Here is a 6,682-nt window from a genome sequence, read left to right as displayed (position 1 = left end):
CTCTGAAGCAAAATGTGCAATTCAACCATCTCATCAGTGTTTCTAGATCTTTTAAAGGCTTGTTCCTCTTCCATATTTTCTGCAGGGCATTTACCAAATTCATCATTGTTTTTGGTATTGGGGAAGGTTTCTTTTGGCTGCTCGGTCTCGATTTCCTTCAGTTAAATGGTCACCAATAGGCCACATTCAGGTGGGAGACAAGCATGACCCGGATGTCAGTGCAGCGTAGAAATGGAGGATAATGGTGTGTGCAGCACTGTTTCCTGTAGCGCCCTCCTGCGAGTTGAGACTGTTGCTTCGTCAAAGTCTGACAGCAGGAATTTTGGTGTTAAAGGTGCTAAAATCAAAGAACTGAGAAAACACTCAGACAACAATCAAGCTTTTCCAGGAGCGCTGCCCTCATTCTACTGACAGAGTTGTTCTCATTGGAGGAAAACCCGATAGGGTTGTAGAATGCATGAAGATCATCCTTCAGCTTACATCTGAGTCTCCCATCAAAGGATGTGCACAACCTTATGATCCCAACTTTTATGACGAAACCTATAATTATGGCCATTTCACAATGATGTTTGATGACCACCAAGGACCGCCTATGGGATTCCCCATGTGGGGAAGAGATGGTTTTGACAGAATGCCTCCTGGTCTGGGTGGGCATCCCATGCCTCCTTTTAGAAGGATATCTAGATGATAGGAGCCCTTTTCCAGGACCTCCTCCACCTCCTTCTGATCAGGGTGGATGGGGTAGCATCCCTCCTCCACCACCACCCAGAGAGGGAGAATCTAATGGCTTCCGATAGACGAGGAAGGCCTGGAGACTACTATGATGCCATGGTTGGGTTCTGTGCTGATGAAACTTGTGACACTGCAATTGACACACGGAACCCGTCAGAATGGCAAATGGCTTATGAACCACAGGGCGGTTCTAGATATGTTTATTATTTTACAGGGGGTCGTGACTCATACGGTGATCTTGACAGACCTATTATCACTACACGAGTAACTCTTCCCAAATATTTGACTGGATCTGTTACTGGCAAAGGTGGTCAGCAGATTAAACAAACTCATGAGTTTGGAGCACCCATCAAAATCGACGAAACTTTAGAACCATCACAGGGACACAGGACTAGAGACAGAATGCACTGCCCTTGCTGCAGAACAGTGTAAAGCAGCATGCAGATGCTGAAGGATTCTAATGCAAGATATTTTTTCATTTTCATAATGTGAAGCAGTATTCAGGAAAGTTTTTCTAAGGCTAGTGAAGAACTGAAGGAGTCCTGCATCTTTTTTTTTTTTTTTTTTTTTGTCTGCTTCTGTTAAAAAGCCAACCTTCCTCTGCTTCCCAGGTGTTCTGCATTTGAGATGTAAAGAAATCTCTGCTGATCACCAGGTGTAATGCTTTAGTTCCTTACAATCAGGGCTGGGGGGAGGCTTTCGAAAACTAACACTGAAATCGTGAAACAGCAGCAGAGTGAGTGACTTCCATTCTTTGTCCATTGTTGGTGGTTGTAGAGATATTTCTCCCTGTAATTATTGTGAACACTGTGCTTTGTGGTCACTGTGACATTGTGGGGGGAAGGGACAGGGAGGAAAGTAACAGTCCATGTGTCCCTGGCACTTGTTCAGAGCAGTGTGCAGGATGCAGTGATCTCTTGCAAGAAATGTTTTATGATTTTAGAAACAAATTCAGTGAATCTAAGAAAAAAGAGAATTCTTTGTTTAGCTCTGCCCCCCATTTTTAATAGGGTTATTTGATTCTCTGGAGTGTAATTTCTTGAGTTCTTTGTATATATTGGATTTTAGCTCTCTATCAGATACAGGATTGGTAATGATCTTTCCCCAGGCTGTTTTGTCCCTTTGACAGTGTCCTTAGCCTTACAGAAGCTTTGCAGTTTTATGAGGTTCCGTTGTTGAGCATAAGCCGTTGGAGTTCTGTTCAGGAAAATTTCCTCAGTGTCCAGGTGTTCGAGGCTATTCCCCATTTTCTCTTCTATTAGTTCGAATGTATCTGGGCCCGAGAGCATCAGAGCTGATCATTCTTCTGGCTCTCCCAGTCTCACACCCTAAAGCTCATCTCACCCAGGAACGTAGCACCAGGGTTCACTCTACTGGACTACCACCCAAGGTGTAGGGCCTGCTATCCTGAGCGCAGGATCAGGTGAGGGGCAGGGAAAGCTCTTCAGCTCTGGTGACCACGGGGTCAGCTCTTTATCCTGCAATAGGTGAAAAGGGTTGAGGGGATACAGTACCTCTCTTCTGTTCAGCATGTGATACGAATGGTAGGGTCAGCTCTCCCATGACTCCTGCTCCCATAACCGCAGGGTCAGCTCTGGATGATGGCCAGGTTAGTGGTGGAATAGTTCAGCACATCCTTCAGATATCAACATGTTCTTGGGCAGCAGCCCAAACCAGGGGTGTCTGCCTAGTCTTTGGTGGTAACAGATCCCTGCTGCTGAAGAACCATAGAGCCAGATGTGGTCTCCAGTGACAGCATAGGCCAGGACCCACCCAATCATGATCCCAGGCACTATTTCCGGCTACTCACATCAGGATATTCCTTACTACCCTTGAGTCTCTAGTTCTGCCTGTTTCCGTTGTACACAGATCCTTTTTGTTTCTCTTCCATTTGTCTATCACGTCCTTGCTTGCCTTAGTCACAGCCAGGTTCTCTGAAGGTTGGAGGTTGTCTCTGGAGTGGTCTCAGGAGTACTATACTTCACTTGTGCATTATGATGTCAGACAAGGGTAATCTCAAGCATGGTCTGCTCCCTTCCTCCATTTCCACTCCTCACAGGCCTATGTGACCCTGGGCTGGTGCTCACATCAGGCTTGTTTAGAATAAAATGTTAGATAACTACTCATTTAGATATTTGTAGGTCAGAGCACTGAGTGTCAACATAGCTTCTCTCCTCTGGGCCATCTACTGACACACGTGTGACATTGTAGTCATACCTGCTTCTGGGGCAGGATCTGTTTCTGTCTTCAGTCCTCTCTAGTCATAGCTTTTCACTCCAGCAAACTACAGACAAAAACTATCTAGAGGAATGTGCAATCTCTCCTAAATATGCACAGAATTATTCCTTAGTCATTATTTGCTAAATAGTAGAGAATGGCAAACATTTACATAGCATTTATATTTTATTAGTTAGTATAATGATTTAAAGATGATACAAAATATACAAGGGGCTGCATATTTGTATGAAAATATTAGCCATTTTTATAAGGAACTCCAAATACAGATTATTGGAGCCAATCCTGTAAATAAGGGGCTGTGATAATATATGAATATATACATATGTATATATATGTATATGTATATGTGTGTGTATACCAAATGAATTCTATTTAATCATGTCAATTTTACTTATCAAATTAAAAAAAGCAAAAATTGCTAGGTATGAAGACAACTGGTAGATATGAAATAACACAATATCCATATAATATCCACTTATAAACCTAAATATACGAAAATTACAAAATAAGCATGTATCAGATAAATCCTATAAAAAGGAAAACTTGAGGAAACTTTTTATGCTGAGATTGCAGCATTAATGGTATTATTTTATTTCTAAAATTTGGCTGTTATGGCATTATATGGTAAATTATGTTCCTCCACACTTAATTTACATATTGAAAATTTAATCTTATAGGCCTGCAAGATGAGACTGCCTATAGAGATGGAATATTTATAGTAATTAATATTAGGTCATTAGCATTATGCTAAACCTAGTTTGAGTTCTTTTTCTATAAAAAGAAGAGATTTGGACCCAAATATACACAGAAGGAAAGCCAGGTACAGACACATGTGAGAAATCCTCCAAGAAATCAACCCACTCAAAGCTCTTCTCATGGAATTTAGCTAATAAAATACTGTGAAAACGAATGTCTCTCTGTAAGCCACACCGTTTGTGTGTTTGTCTGTCATGGCAGCTTTAGCAGACTATTACACACAGTACAAAAATGGCAGAAATTTTCTGGAAGAAAAAACAATCCTCACATTGTTTATCAGTTTTCATTAACCCATGGCTTCATCTTTAATTCCCTCTTCCTCTGTGTCCTTCAAATCTCTCAATTTTGAGGAAAATCAATTTATTCACACACACACATTATCACACAAACACATGCACACACACATTATCACACAAACACATGCACACACATTATTACACACACATTAGCATACACACATTATCATATAAACACATGCACACACATTATTACACACACATTATCATACATGCACACACATTATTACACACATATCATACATGCACACACATTATTACACACATTATCATACAAACATTATTACACACACATTATCATACAAACACATGTACACACACATCATACAAACAGATCCACACACACATTATTACACACATTATCATACAAACACATGCACACATACATTATTACACACACATTATCACACATAAGAATATGTAAGAATATTTTTTCTACTTACATCTCTTGATGTTTCTAAATGTCACACACTATTCTTACTTGAAAACTGATCCAGGAAATTAAGAAATATTCAAAGACAAGAGATGCTGACGTTGGAAAAGAAAATCTTTTAGAATTTCACATAAACATTTCTCAGTTTGTGACCCATAGAATGGTAGATTCTGAAATGCTGAAACAACTTCAATAAGCTAATCAGGATTAATTTTCATCTTATAATGGAAATAAAAATGGAAGTGCAATTAGTGATTTAAAATATATGGATTTTCTGCTCATGCAGAATTTATGTTTAGTCAGTGACAGTACAGCTTTAAGGAAAAGATGATGTAATAGAGATGGAGCTCTCATGCTAACCTCTGCCAAACCGCCTTTTACCAAATTGGGATTTAAATTTTAGGCAGAATGATGCTAAGTTTATTTCAAAATTAATAAAGAAAAACGTTTTAAAGAAACATCATTGAAAGTAAAGCCAGTTGTCACTTGGGCTGCTTTCTGTCTACAAATCTGAAATACAGAGGGCATGTTCCAGAGGGCTTACAAAGATTAAGGAGGAGAGGGAGAACTGAAAAAAATTGAGAGATGTTCAGCCAGTGAGTGAAGAAAAGAAAAATGTTCATCAAGCTAACATGATGCCCTGTTTGTAGATGAGGCGTAAAGACCTGGAGAAAAAGGCAGGGCTTGAATGCTGACCCCAAATCAGAAGGCCTGTCCAGATAATAATTTTATATACACTTCTCTCTTCATCTTATGTTCTCCCTTTCAATCTTTCTCTGGTAGCTCTGAAGCTAGTCTTCATGACTTCATTTTCCAACTCTCCTGGGACTATCACAATTTGAAAAAGTAGTGTCTGAACTTGAACTCAACCAGAAGAAATTTCACATTCATTATTTAAATAGGAGCAGCTGTTATTAATGTAACAAAGTGTCAGGAAAATATCCGTCTCTACAATCAGGTCTGGTGGACCTATAAAATGACTTAAAATAAAAGGTAAAAGTCAATCTTGTTGTCACTGAAGAGTATACTTCCACAAATAAAATGCTACTGTCCCCAGTGAAGAGGTGGCCTGATTATAACGAGCATTCCACTTAAAATCTATTAAGCAGATAAAAAAATCAATAAAAGGAATGTAATAGAAATATAATACATAGTAAATGTATTAACTCAAGTATCAAGATGGATAAATCTTAAAAGGTTGAATTGGGAAGAAAAAGATGCTGGAAAATGATGTACTTGTGAAGTGATTTTGCTTGTTAAAATAGTTTTAAAGAATTATAACATTAAGAATTAAACACAAAGCCAGGCATGGTGGTGCACATCTTTAGTCTCAGCACTTGGGAAGCAGAGGCAGGCAGATCTCTTTGAGATCTAGGCCAAGCCTGCCTGGTCTACAAAGTGAATTTCAGGACATTTGGAGCTACACAGAGAAACCCTGTCTTAATGATCCCCCAAAAGAAAACACACACAAATGCACACGCACACTCTCTCATACACACACCTGTGCAGTAAAAGTACTCTATGAATAAATATTATGTCATAGTATTAAGGTATTGATTACTTTGAGAAAGGTTGGAGAATAAGAATAACATTAATTTTTTGCAAGAATATCAATATTTTGTTGGGAATAAAAGTATTTTGTGGTTATTAATCTCTGAGATATTCATTAATTGAACCAATACATTTTAAATCTCAAGCAATTTATGATCGCTAATATGTTATTATTAATTTTAACATTAAAATTGCCAGGAAAGTTGATAAACAGGTACAAAACTTAAAAAGGCATGGCAGAATAGATTGTGAATAATACCATATACTTTCCTGCTTCTGTTTTATATAATGAGAAACATTCTACCATAATGTGTATTCTGTCTACTAACTTATTGTTTGAACTCATGGTGCTCATTGCTTCCACCCTTGTCTCCTTCCTCAAGTTATAAAGAAGATATAACATTCTTTTATATGGTTTGAATATGTCACCAAACGAAATTAACACGCCATTTCAATGAGTAACTTTTTCTGCTGCCATAAATCAACATATTACATTTATTAGCCCTGATATTTTGGTGAAATATTGTTGTTTTAGGTGCCAATAATTAGGTGCCAAATATTTTCACTTTTAAGGAGAGGTAGAGAGAGAGAGAGAGAGACAGAGAGACAGAGAGAGAGACAGAGATAGAGAGAGAGACAGACAGACAGATAGACAGACAGATAGACAGACAGACAG

At 38.5% G+C, this 6,682-nt stretch overlaps 1 pseudogene across 1 annotated transcript; it reads left to right on the top strand.

The window, feature by feature from the left end:
* The first annotated feature begins 241 nt into the window (after nucleotides 1-241).
* Nucleotides 242-1,193, top strand: LOC308435762 (heterogeneous nuclear ribonucleoprotein K-like; annotated as a pseudogene). The gene has a single exon. The product of its transcript is annotated as a heterogeneous nuclear ribonucleoprotein K-like (transcript).
* The last annotated feature ends 5,489 nt before the right edge of the window (nucleotides 1,194-6,682 follow it).

Source organism: Micromys minutus, assembly GCF_963924665.1.
Source record: "Micromys minutus genome assembly, chromosome: 23".
NCBI classification, from domain to species: Eukaryota; Metazoa; Chordata; class Mammalia; order Rodentia; family Muridae; genus Micromys; species Micromys minutus.
Note: the sequence above shows the minus strand (reverse complement) of the source record. Positions and strands in the feature narration are given on the sequence as shown.